At 36.9% G+C, this 14,789-nt stretch overlaps 1 pseudogene; it reads right to left on the reverse strand.

Moving 5' to 3' along the window:
- Window positions 1–346: 346 nt before the first annotated feature.
- LOC131658088 (uncharacterized) overlaps window positions 347–14,789 on the reverse strand; it is a 66,633-nt pseudogene continuing 52,190 nt past the window's right edge.

Consider the following 14,789-nt stretch of genomic DNA (forward strand, 5'->3'; position numbering starts at 1 on the left):
GGCATTTTAAATAGTATAGTTATTATTTCTATTTTGTATCTATTACTAATAAATCTTTATGATTTTACAATAAATGACCATTTTAACTAATTAACCAACAAAGCAACATCCTTTTAATTATTGACAACTAAAAGTCATTCTTCCTAGATATAGTTTATAGTCAGAAACATGCAGGTGGTTTAATTGTGTGATTCTTCTAATTATAATAGTGTGATTCTTATAATTAATGAGAATAATTCTGATATTAGACACACAAAACGTTACATGTCAGGGTACACTATGTTTACATATCTTTACATGAAAATAGCAGTGAACACTACTTTATCTTTCTCACCGAAAATGGTCTTTAGTATTTCATCACAAAAAATCTCCTTGTTGTTAGGATAATTCTGCCTTCACTATGTGTAAGTGTAGTGGCATGTACTAAAGCGGGCCCTTCACCTCTTTAACTAATCTGTTTTGTAATTTTGCGAACAAAACTGATATCAAAAGATAATAGAGGGATATTATAATTATCAACCGAATTGGTTATTCAAATGAACATAATGCCTTTTGACGGAGTCATTTGAGATGGACCACTAACTGGTTTCAGTGGCAAAGTGTCGGATTTGAACATTCTAATCCATTAGTTTTCGCTAGAGTTTGTCTTGAAAAAAACATTTGTTCTTAGTAAAGTGCAGGATCAAAATCTAAGACACCTTATAATATAATACAAAGTGATGCGTTCCTGCTACCACTAACCTTGAAGCTTAGAACCCATGTCAGTTGTAACACCCCAAAATCTATACTACTCAAATAAGCATAATCAGAGTAACTAAGCATGCATCACATGGAGGTATTACACACTTCTTCAAAATAACATGCAATGGTCAACACTTTGCAACATGGACTAAAGAATTATCAACACATGCAAATACCACAGCGGAATAAAAACATCTCATCAACATAAATGGCCAAACATGAATGATTCCCATAAATCATTCGCCATACCTCAACATCTTGGCACTAAGGCTTCTCAATAACATCATCATATAAATATCATGTATCAACTCAAACATGAATATAAACGAGGCATACATAAATCCTCAAACATAAATCCAAACAAACGAATACAAAAGATAACCCCAACCCAAGTGTTACATTGACCAGAGCACATGACCGACTACCTAGTCAAAGACACAAAAAGGAGAAACGCAACTCCAAGCTACTCCTCACGAGAAGCACCGCTATCATCGGTACCTGAGCGATGTCGCATAAGAACATTATTCCTACAGAAGGGTGAGAATTCGAGTTAAAATAAATAAGCATGAAATAGGAAATGCATAACAAAAATATACAATCCCAAGAATTCTCCAAATAGCATAAACATGTATCACATCTAACACACCAAGGATCACATGTTATGGCATACGACATAGCTCATCACATAAGTCATGTATAACATACTTATTCATCACCATACAAATAATACACAAGTATACGCATTTCAAGTATATATGATACCCACATCTATACAATTACGCAAGTGTTTCCATATACAATTCATATATAATAACCATCAACACGTCACAATTATGTACACATCACAACAAATGTACATATTCGCATCATATCATAAAATTCCACATATATGCATATCATCATCAATAATCATCCACACAATCATATAACACAAATCACACAATATAAACATTCACACCGACATATGCGACTCAAGTGTGACTCAATGCGATATGCATGTGGATCTTGTCCGTCATCATTTCCGGTCCCGCCAATTGTCTTTACTCTATAAACTAGATAACCACCTCAAAGCTCCATACAGCGTTAAGCTTTCAAACCCCATTCGGCGCTAGGTTTGGGACAAGAAAATAATCTCCACGAGATTACCCAACATTGCCTCTTCCATAGACTCATGCTAGTGTAAGTGTGCAACCAAACAAGACTCATACATATAAGACCACATATATTACCATACATAAGCATACAAATAATTCCCATCATAAAATTATTCCACCAATTGCACAACATCCAACCAACATGACTTCATCACATCAAGGCAACACAACATCATCATCAAAACAGTCCCAAACCATACCCGAACATGAAAAAATACAAGAACAAGTCATGTAATTCATCGCCTCATTCCACACATATATAATTCCACACAAATGCATACAAATAGCATTTATCATTCCCAAACATCCAACATATATGAAACAAGGTAACATTCATAAATCATACCAATTCACACTAACATACATGATTCAATGCAATATATTTAATTACCAAAACATATTCCTAACCATTTATTCACATGAAGTTACATAAGGTATATCGTGTAATCCATCTCCTTCTCATCAAACATGCATAAATAAATTATTATGCATTCTTCACCAAGTGCATCCAAATGTATCTTATATATGTTAATTAATCAAGTAATAACACATAACAAGCATTTAAAAGTGATAAGCATATATAGCATACCCCAAATAAATGAGAAAATAAAACAGTTCTGCACTCAGTTCGCGCCGTCACCTTACTGTCGCGCTGCGAAACATAAGTCAGTAGCCAACATTTCAAAATTGACTCAGTTCGCGCCGCCACCACATGTTCGCGCCGCGAACACATGTCAGAAGCATTTTTCTGCACGAGTTCAGCATAACATAGCATGCAAATCTATGAATTTCACCCAAATCCCAAAAGTTAGGTTTCACATTCTTTCCACCAAACAGGCTATAATTCAAAACCCACACATAGAATCATGGTAAGAAGCATTATAACATATCATTTCCATCAATTACAAGCACAAACACAAGCAATTAGATTGAAATCTCATGAAATATGAAAAATCCCCAAATTTCAATTTCATTTCCCAACACATACAACATTACCCAATCATACTCATTAAGATAACAAGGATTCTCCCCCTTACCTCAATCTAGATGGAAACTTTTGTCCCCCCTCTTCAAGAAACCAATCCCTTAGCCTCCTCTCTATTCTTGCATCTTCTCTTCTCTTTTTCCCAAATGATTAGGTTTCTCTCCTAACCCTTACTAACTCTATTCTTATCATTTGGGCTTATCCCAACTTACTCACTCATTCTAACCAAATTAGGCCCATTACAAGATAATTGCTAATTCTAACACCCAAGTCTCATTATTTAAACACACAAATATTCAAATGATGAAAATATTTATCAAAACACACAAATTAATTAATTATCACACAAAATAATAATTAATTAAATAAACATCAAATAAAATAACACAGACACGAAAAACGGGCTGTTACAACTCTCCCCCGATCAAAAGATTTTTGGCCTCGAAAATTACCTCAAACAAACAACTCCGGATATGATTCCTTCATCTTACCCTCGAGTGCCCAAGTAATATTACCATCGGCGACTCCACCCCATATCACTTTCACCAAAGCAATCTCCTTACCACGAAGCTTCTTCACCTCACGATCTTCAATTTGCATAGGTGATGTATCAACCGTCAAATTATCTCTCACTTGAACAATATGCGATGGATCCGCAATGTACCTCCTCAATTGAGACACATGGAACACATCGTGAAGATTAGAAAGATTCGGTGGCAATGCAATCTGATATGCCACTTCAACTATCCTCTCTGAAATCTTATAAGGACCAATGAAACGTGGCGTCAACTTACGCGACTTCAATGCTCTACCAACACCCATTATTGGCGTAACTCGAAGAAACACATGTTCATCATTCTCAAACTCAAGAGTCTTCCTCCTCTTATCATGATAACTCTTCTGACGACTTTGAGAAGCCTTCATCTTCTCTTGAATCATCTTAATCTTATCCGTAGTCTCTTGAATTAACTCAGGTCCAACCACAACTCTCTCTCCCGATTCATACCAACACAAAGGAGTTCTACACCTTCTACCATAAAGAGCTTCAAAAGGTGCCATTCCAATACTAGAATGAAAACTGTTGTTATACGTAAACTCAACCAAAGGTAAGAAACTATCACAATTTCCTCCTTGTTCCAAAACACAAGACCTCAAAAGATCTTCAAGCGACTGAATAATCCTCTCCGATTGACCATCAGTTTGTGGATGATATGCCGAACTCAAACGCAACTTCGTACCCAAAGCACGTTGCAAACCTTCCCAAAATCTAGAAGTGAACCTTGGATCTCTATCCGAAACGATACTTGACGAAACACCATGCAAACACACAACCCTCTCAATGTACAACTTAGTAAGTCTTTCCATCGAATAATCCATCCTCATCGGAATAAAATGAGCATATTTTGTCAATCTATCCACAACGACCCAAATTGCCTCACAATTACTCGATGTTCTCGGAAAACCCGAAACAAAATCCATAAATATACTATCCCACATCCACTCGGGAATACATAACGGTTGCATCGAACCATACGGTTTTTGATGTTCAATCTTTGACTTTTGACAAGTCAAACATGAATAAACAATCTCCGCTATATCCTTCTTCATACCTTGCCACCAAAATATTTTCCTCAAATCTTGATACATTTTAGTAGCACCAGGATGAATACTCAAACCACTTCTATGCCCTTCCTCAAGAATTCTCTTTCTTAAACCCGCAACCTCCGGAATACAAACTCGATCACGACATCTTATAACACCATTCTCATCAATCCGAAAATCACCACCTTTGCCTTGGTTAATCCATGTCATAATGTCAACCAATCTCAAATCTTATTTCTGACCTTCTCTAATCTCATCAAGAATACCACTCATAAGCATCAACATACCAAGCTTAACACACGTAGTCGTCGCTTCACAAACCAAAATCAAATCTCTAAATTGTTCCAACAATTCCAATTCTTGAATCATCAACATAGACATATGCAATTATTTTCTACTCAATGCATCAGCTACAACATTGTCTTTTCCAGGATGGTAGTTCAAACTAAAATCATAATCCTTTAAGAATTCCAACCATCTTCGTTACCTCATATTTAACTCTTTCTGATCAAACAAATACTTCAAACTCTTGTGATCACTAAAAACATCAAATCTTGATCCAAACAAATAATGCCTCCAAAGTTTCAACGTAAACATCACGGCGGCCAACTCTAAATCATGCGTCCGATAATTCCTTTCATGAAATTTAAGTTGCCTTGAAGCGTAAGCTACCACTTGCCGTTTTTGAATCAAAATGCCCCCTAAACCCAACAATGAAGCATCACAATACACCACAAACGGTTCAAACGGATTCGGCAAAATCAAAATAGGAGCCGTAGTCAATCTTCTTTTAAGCTCTTGAAAATTCGCTTCACATTGCAAAGTCCAAATAAAAGCTTGTCCTTTCCTAGTCAACAACGTTGTAATACGGTGAACTGACTTTAAAGAAATGTCGCGGTAAGCAAGAGTCGCCACCGACTTTTATTTTATCCAATTTATAGAAAGGCTAAAAGAACAGAAAAAACCTTTAAAAGAAATTTTGAATTCAGGGGGTAATTTATACAAAGGGAAGGTGTAAGGCACCCTTTGCATCCATGGTTTTCCATGGGCTCTTAATTGCTTAGCTCACTTTGAAATGTTTGAAAATGTTTAGAAATGAAATAAGACTTTAGCTTGTAAGTAAGCGTAGCCTTTTTGAAGGTTTTTGAGAAAAGAGAAGAAAAGGATTTAAACTAGAGCTAGCAATTAGAAGGTAATTACCTTAACATTGTAAAAGAGATCTTTTAGCCTTTCAGGGCTATCCATACCATAGGGGGGTAGGAATACTTTTATTGGAGGTTGAAGGGTCATCGAAATTATCATTCGCCACAAGACTGTCCCTGCCATAGACGGGGCAGGTAGTCTAAGGGAAGGATAAGAATAGCCATTATTAGGCAACCAAAGAGGACACCTCAGCAATCGAAAGGGACTATCACATCATATCATAGGCAACCTCGAGGGACGAGATCATATAATCGAAGGCAACATCGTAGGGACTTATGATCTTTAGTGATGAGAATGAACTGAGGGCAACATTTGCTGAGGCGTCCTCGTATCCGAGGGACTTGACTATCCTGTAACAAAAAGGCAATAAGGCAACAAGCAACAGGAAACAAGAGGGGTTACCATAAAAGGTGTGTGGGTGCACAATCACGTGATTCAATTCAGATAATTATCTTGTAATTAATTACTCTAAATTCAGTTCAAGGTTTTCACGCCCAAAATTACTAACCACACAGTTATAATGTAAAGCATAACAGTTTAAGTGCCTTCAAGGCCACACAATACAAACCAGGAGCAGTTACAAAATATATAGCCATGGGAAAAGGGGAAAAAGCAATAAGATAATCAAATAAAACAATAGGTTAAACACAAGTAATAATATCAGAGAAATTAAAGGAGAATGAGTTTAGGGTTACCGAAGGTTTGAGCTTTAATCGGTTGGTTAACCCTGAAAATTAATGAAGAAAGAAAAAAAAACAAGGGTGAGTGTAGGAGAGATTCATTGACTATTCGAAGCAAACCCTATTTTTAGGCAAAAAGGCAAAATAAAATAAAATGATGTTGAAACTAGAAAAAGAATTAGAAACTTAGCTTTTCGATCTAATATGGCGCATGGCTGAAGGATCCTGGGGTAACACTGAAAATTTGCACAAAGAAAAGAAATTTTAGTGTAGGAGTGATCTAAGGACAAACCTCGCGATCCTGATTAGGGCACAAGTTAACCATGGTTAATACAATAAATAATAACCTAAGTTAATTAATTATTTGTTTTCAACCTAAGTAATTAAATCGGCAAAAGTATGTTTTTGATTAAGTATAAATAATTATAAACAAATGGGTTAATAGTCATTTACCCCCCTGCAATAGTAGCGAGATTCGTTTTACCCCCCTTTTAAAAAAAAATATTGGATTACCACCCTGTAATATTTGGGCACCCCCCTAAACGTGTAAAAACCAGGGGGGAAAAATCAAAAAAATAGATTTTACAGGGGGTAATTTTCCCTCTTAGGGGGCAAAAGACTTACAATTTTAATATTATAGGGGGGTAATGTGAAAAAAAATTTAAAAGGAGGGTAAACCGAATCTCGCTACTATTGCAGGGGGGTAAATGACTATTAACCCTAAACAAATTATATAAACACTAATTCTTAAATTAAATAAGAAAAGATTATAGCAAGATAAAATAAATAATAAAAAAAGGTTTATGTTATAAAAAATAAAAAAAATTGAAAAATTCTTAGCTTCGCTTGGGTGTGGCCTACTGGTAGAGGTCCTTGGTGTGCATGCATCTCAGTGTGCGTCAGATTCAGTCATGGGCCAATCTAACGGCCTCAAATTGACGGTGCATGATGATCTTCCTGGGCTGGAGTATACGTGATCCTGCAGTTTGGAATTTTAACAAAACATTGTGTCGAAACCAGGGGTCGAACCTCCGCCTCTAAGATAAGCTATATCTCTTACCAATCTGGCCACGCTGCCACTGTGTTTATCAAATGGATTAATTAAAACTTATATAAAAAGAAAATAGTAAAAAGAAAACTAGCGCGCGATTTGAATGGACGAATGGTATGGCGCCACCCCGTCATCTTCAACCTGGGCACTGGTTTTATTAACTACAAATTGCTTGGATTTAGCTACGAATTTTTGGCTACTAAATAACCTGCAAACATCTAAACTTCATACGAGCAACCAAAATCAAAAGTGAGAGCATGGATGAGTTCATTTACTCATCACGAATTCCATTATGCCTGTAATTAAGATCAATTCATCCTATACCATCAAATCCCTAATTTAAAACCTCTAAACCTAATCATGGCATATCACGCTGCAAGAAAACACTGATCAAATTAAACAATCATGAACGTTCAAAGGATCATAGGAAACAGATTTATGCAATCAGAATGTATTTATGCATCACAAATCACCAAAATCGAATTCCAAATTTTGAAGAACAAATCGTGACTTGTTAATGATGGCTCTCGATGGTCCAGGCTCTCGTGATGTTTGATACAACTTCAGAGAACCTTCAGGAATGTGTTTGATCCTTTGCAAAGCCTTGAATCCTCCTCCAACCTTGAATCCAATTTTGGAATTTGTAGAGAATTTTGCAAGCTTCACTAAGGTTCTCCAAGCCAAAATTTTCGTCCCCTAATCTTCTGTGCTTGCTCATTATATATAATAGGAGCAATTAGGTCAATAATCTTCAAGCAAATCTCTTAGGATCATGGAGAAATATTTGATTGGAAATTTATGTACAAATCTTTCTAAAATTAGTTCCAAGTTTATTCTAATTTTACCAATCTCAATCTTTGTGAATTTGAATCAATACTAAGGTATTTGGAAGATTAGATTTGGTTGGAAGTCAAGAATAAATCACATCTCTTTATATTTTTTCCAAATCTTTGATTTTAACCATAATTTTAATGAATAAAATTCAATAAAATATTAAATAATATTCATAAATTCGTGGCTTTGGATTTGGAGCTCCTATATGACTTGGGGAACAAGATTGGGCCAAAAAAGATTGGGTCTTTTTGCAAGAAAATCTAATTTAAGATCTTTTACTTCACATTTTTCCCTTCAAGGTTTCCCAACTTTGACAAGGCCTATCTCCTTCAATTTTTAAGATGTGGAGGATTTCTAGGACTTTTTGGAAACCTCAAGATGTCCTCTACAAGCCACTTTGGAAGCTTTTTTCTATTTGAGGATTTTATCTTGATGATATTGGCTTTGACAAAAAACTGCTTTTGGTTGACTTTAAAAAAGGACCTATAATCTTTTGATCCATATCTCTCAAATGAAGCATTTTTAGACTTGGCTTGTGAGAGACAAAATTGTAGAGAATTCAATTTCTTTCAAAATTAGCTTTGTATGGGAAATTTCTGATGTTCTATGTGAAAGTTATGGCTGGTCAAAGTTCAGTTGACTTTCTCCTATGAAACCCTAATTTAGAAACTTTTAGGTTTTGTTGATTTCTGAACTTTCCTTGATGAATCATGAACAACCCTTGATCAAATGATGAACGATACTTCAAAATAAGGATGTTGACCAAAAATCAGGAATTTTGACTGTACTTTGACCACAATTGACTTTTAGGTCAAACTAGTCGACTGTTGATTTTCTGGACAATTGACTAAGCAATCCTTTGAATTGAAACCTGAATTTTGTCATGGAGATAGTTTGAAACATCATATGCCATATGAATTCCTTTGGATACTTTGAATCATTGATTTTCTTCAGAGAAATTAACTCCCTAGTTCCTTGAGCCATTGTTTAGGAGAGTGTGTCTTTGAGCATTACACTTTGGTTTGAGTTTGAATAAGAGAAATGGGATGGGCAAATTTTGGGGTATGACAGCTGCCCCTGTTCAATCTTCTTAAACCTGAGGGTGTATATTGGCATGTGTGCCTGTCGGAATCTGAAGGTAGAAGATGATTGAACACTAGAATACCCAACAATTTGCCCTTGCTGAGGTAGAGACCTTTTTGCTGGAGATGGGCTTAAAGATGCCATCCTGATGTTGGCAGAAGGTTATCGGGAATGGGCTTGAAGATGCCATCTGGTTTTGATGATATGAGAGTCAGAATGAGTCGTACGTTAGACTGTATCTGAGCTCGGAGTACTGAGAGGTGATTGTTGGAGATGGGCTTACAGATGCCATCAGCTGATGTATTGACGTGCTTCGGACTGAGTCGTACATTAGACCGTATCTGCAGCGTCAGAATTAAGTTGTGGGCTCGATTTCCCTGAGCTTCTGGGTCATATAAGTGAATTTTTGACTCTATTGTTATAACTCCAATGTCGTGACTCAATTGTCATGTTCGTTTGAATACCAGGATTAGATTTGTGAATTAACTGTCGTGACTCCATTGTCGTGGCTCAATTGTCGTGATTCCATTATGGTGACTCAGTTGTCGTGATTCCATTATCGTGACTCAGTTGTCGTGATTCCATTATCGTGACTCAGTTGTCGTGATTTCATTATCGTGACTCACTTGTCGTGATTCTATTATTGTGACTCAGTTGTCGTGATTCCATTATCGTGACTCAGTTGTCGTGATTCCATTATCGTGACTCAGTTGTCTTGATTCCATTATCGTGACTCAGTTGTCGTGATTCCATTACCATGTTTATTTGTGGTGACTCCATTGTCGTGACTCAATTGTCGTGACTTCATTGTCGTGACTTCATTGTCGTGACTCCATTGTCGTGACTCCATTGTCGTGTTATTTTCTGAGTTGAGTGTCATGATTAAGTCTGTCTCTTTCGTTGATTGTGTCAGCACCGTTCCTGGTGATAGAATTAGATCTTTGAATGTTGATCGTGTCATCACCGTTCGTAGTAACTAAATTAGACCTTTGAAGGATGATCGTGTCTACACTGTTCGTGATGATAGAATTAGATCTTGGAAGGTTGATCATGTCAGCACCGTTCGTAGTAACTAAATTAGACTTTGGAGAGATGACCGTGTCTACACCGTTCGTGTTGATAGAATTAGATCTTTGAATGTTGATCGTATCAACACCGTTCGTAGTAACTGAATTAGATCTTGATATTGTTTATCTGTTTGTACCTGTATTCTGAAAAAGGTAAAGTTAGTCTTTATGCAATGTCATGATGCATGTATTATGTGACGAGTCTCTCAAAATAAATGAGAAACTTGCATGTTATGTATGAATTTATTATGAGGTAATGTATGCAATGTATGAATATGTTTATGATATATGATGTATGAATATGATTTATCCTGTCTTGATTGAGAAAATAGATCTCCGTGTCATTGTGATTTTGTTGTTTGATCTTGTCTTGAAGATGCTCAGCTAAGGATTTATGATTTCTGCTTGGGGATGAGAGTCATTGATCTTGATGTACCCTGACGGGGGATAAGAGACATGAATAAACCATGTTAGAGGAGAGAAAAGTGTCGGGGAACCGGCAGTGTCGAAGATTGTAAACTCTGTTGAGGAACTAAGTCTTTGTTGGGACGAGAACATTTGAAGATATCTTCTTAATGATTACTCTGTGGGGATATGATCCTGTGAAACCGGCTTTGTGGGAAGGCATGGATGATTTGAACATTGCCCCCAGTGGTTATAGTAACTGTCGTTCCTGGATTTGTATTGATTGGGACACACCAATGAGTATTGGTTGAGATGTCGGACGGGCCCTGTAGAGCTTTGCCCCAGCTAGTAGGGATTTCTAAGAGGTTCGCCTTGTGAGGACCCTCCGGGATACATACCATGGGTGATGCCCCTAGTACTCATAGAATTGGGAAATGCCCTTGATTGTTCGATGCTCCTGAGAGATTCTTTGAACCTTGACTTGATTGCCCCAGATAGATTGGACAAAACATGTCATGCCCCTTGTATTCATTGACTTCTAATCAACTGAGTTAGTTATAGGATATGTTGCTGCTGGAATAGTTTCGTCTGTCGGGATGACTTTTGGTCATTAGTCGTACCCTGTGCAGATTCTTTCTGATGCCAACTTTTGACGTTATGTAGCAGAATATGTTTAATAATGAATTCATGAGATGCAATGCATATGTCTTGTTCTGAGTTTGTTGAAAAACATTAAAACTGGAGATGTAAAAGCGTGATGTTTATAAAAACGTGATGTTTGTAAAAAACGAAATACCAACTTAGCATTTGTGGTAAACCTTAAGGAGTCAGGATACCTTTTTGATGACAGTATGCTTTCGAACTAACCATACTTCAGTTAGGACTTTCAAGGGTTGTAACGTGGCTTGGTTCACGGTTTAAGAAACAAAGGATAATGGCTCAAAAATTTATTTATACCCATCCCAATCTTCGTGATGTTCTTCGATCCTATGCTCAGTTAACTCTGTGTTTAAGCCTTAGCAGAGCTTGAAGTTGTAACATTGATATTTGATGATGGTTAAAGTACCGAAAGTTTATTAGGACAGGCAGTCGTCCTTTTTTGTAATTCTTTTTCTTTTTCCGAGGATTTGTAGTGACCTCTTTTTTGACTTTTTCGCCCCTAACTTTTTCCTGAACTGTTTATTTTGAGATTACAGTCAGCGGGATGTTTCGATTTTTGGCAAGTCTCCTTCATAGGTTTTGACTTAACAGCTTTTATTTTTGGTGGACATTGACTGCCTGAATGAATGATTGCGGGAACCCATCATTATTTGTGTAAACAACGGCTAGTATAATTGAGTTAACTTAGTAACTACCCTTGCCCCGGGTTATGATTAAGGGTTTAATTTATATGAGAAAGAAACTTCTACTTCTTAGGCTCAAAGGGGTTGACGAGGGATTAACATCTTTATATCTCCACTGTTTAGGAATTGAACAATGCATGTACATCGTCAGCATAGTCTGTTCAAAAGCATTACTATATGAGGTTGCGGTATCGTTTTTGTCATCCTCCCTCAAAAGGCTTACATCTTTAGCAGGAGTCGAGTATCACAAAACATATGTAAAGTAAAGACGCAATTTAAAATGAGTGATAGCGAAATAATTTATTCAAGACAAACATATGCAATGCACTGATGATGATTATTAAAACAGATAATGTCTATCATAAGTCAAATGTTTAAACAAACAGAATAGAATTTGCGCATGAGAATAAGTCTAATGATTAAAAAGTTCATCCTTCTAGACATTAATCAGTCTTTTCGTGATTAGGTCTGGGAGTATTGATCACTACAGGAGTCTTGGGATGGTTGAATTCAATTTCACCAGCATCGATCATGTCTTGGATCTTATTTTTCAATAGCCAGCAATCATTAGTGTCATGTCCAATGCTGTCGGAGTGATAAGCACATCTCGCATTAGGATTATACTGATGAGACAAAGTGTTAGGATTCCGAGGAGGATCCCTCAAGGTAATTAGCCATTTCTTTAGCACATGTTGTAACGCTTCAACCAAAGTCATTTTGATCTTTGTGAATTGTCTTTTAGGTGCGCTATGTTTACGTTGTTGTTGTGATGCTGGTGTGGAGATCAGAACTCCCCTAACTTGTTGGTTATGTTTATCTCGACCTTTCTGGTTGTGCACAGCATTAGCCATGTAAGGCTTCTCAAGTGAGTTGAAATCAATGATCTTGTCATCAATGAGGTCTTGAATCTTGTGCTTCAATTGCCAACAATTCTCTGTATCATGACTAGGACTATTCGAATGATAAGCAAATCTTGCATGGTACTTATACCAGGAGTGGGATTGGTGGGAAATGAATATGGAGGCAAAAGAGTTATCAAGTTCTGATTGAGTAGTTTTTACAGAACTTGAAACAGTGGTATGTGTAGCGGAGTCAATGATCGCTTAGGCTTGGATCTCTGATTATCTTTACTACCTTGATGCTTATGTTGATTCTTCTCCTTCTCGATCAGAAGTTCCTTCAATTCTTCTTGCCCCTTGGCCAAGTTAAGGATCATCTCTTGGAATTGGTTGTTCTGAACTTGGAGATTTTTGACTGATTGCTCGATATCCATGATGCTGAAATAAACAGCGAGGAAGGATGAGAAACCCGTCGTAGGAAACCTGTTATGCGATATTATGAATGCAGATGCAATGTTTTCAAGGATCTTTAGGAAATTTAGTTCGCGGTATTTAGAAATTGATTGGCCACAGCTTTGTCTGAAGAACTCTGACTCTTGAATGTTCTTCTATGGGAATCAAGCTCACCATAGACTCTGATTCGGGATATTTCTAAATTTGAAGGTACATGGCTAGAGGGAAATAAATCCTCTTGCCCCTTGATAGGTATCGTGTCCCTGAACTGGCAGGCATATGGTCAGAGGAAAATAAATCCTCTTGCCCCTTATAGGTACGATGTCTTTGATTTGGAAGACAAATGGCCAGAGGAAAGTAAATCCTCTTGCCCCTAGATGGGAATCCCGTCCTTGATAAGAGAACCTGAAATTGTGCGCCCTAAATCCCTAAGATCCTTGAAAGGGTTAGTTAATATGGATGTCATGATGTCATGATGTCATGCAGATGTAATGCATTAAGTAAAGCATAAGGTAATAAAGGTGAGTGAGTCTCACAAGAAAAACCTGCAAGGAAGTCAAAGGGTTAGTAGCACACACAAGCAAGTCACACAAATGTCCTTAGGTTTAAAGGCTCACATGAAGTCTGACCAGGTAACTACCCTTCCCCAAAGGTACTTCTAAGGATAAGGATGATATCAGCAACGGGTTCTACCAAGTTACCCAGAATTGTCAGCCCTCCTAAAGCACCCTCGAACATGATACATACATACCATGCAATAATACTTTGAGAAAGGACCTATTTGAGTTGTAGTATCGGGTAGCGACTATGCTCTCAACATACATCAAGAGTAGTCCCCCCACTACGTTCCTAAAAGTCAAGATGGGTTAAAGGTAACTAAAGGTCCTTAAGCTCCGACTCACCCACAGATATCCACACGAACTTCCCTCATACAAGATGTCATACCCCAAAATTTGCCCTCTCAATTTTACTTGTACTTGGCTTAAGCTTTACATTCATGCGCATTTTGTTCGATTTTATTATTTAAATAGAATTTTATTCATTTACTAACTTTTTTGGTTTAAATGATTAATTTGAATTCAACTTAGTTTTTTCTAAAGATTCGAATTCTTATTAATTTTTAAATCAAGTATTTTGTATTTGTTTCTATTTTTTCCCTTTTTACTTTGAAGAGTGCAATTAGAAGGAGAAGTCTATTGGGTCTGAATTGAGTCAAGTCTACAAGACCCATTTAATAGGTGAAACCCTATATTTTGTGCTATAAAAAGATAAGAGTTGCATGGATTAAAGGGAGGAGGCGGAAAACCCTATTGACAAATCCTCTTTCACGTATTTAGACAAAGCCTTGT

The sequence above is a fragment of the Vicia villosa genome, linkage group LG1, assembly GCF_029867415.1.
Source record: "Vicia villosa cultivar HV-30 ecotype Madison, WI linkage group LG1, Vvil1.0, whole genome shotgun sequence".
Lineage (NCBI taxonomy): Eukaryota > Viridiplantae > Streptophyta > Magnoliopsida > Fabales > Fabaceae > Vicia > Vicia villosa.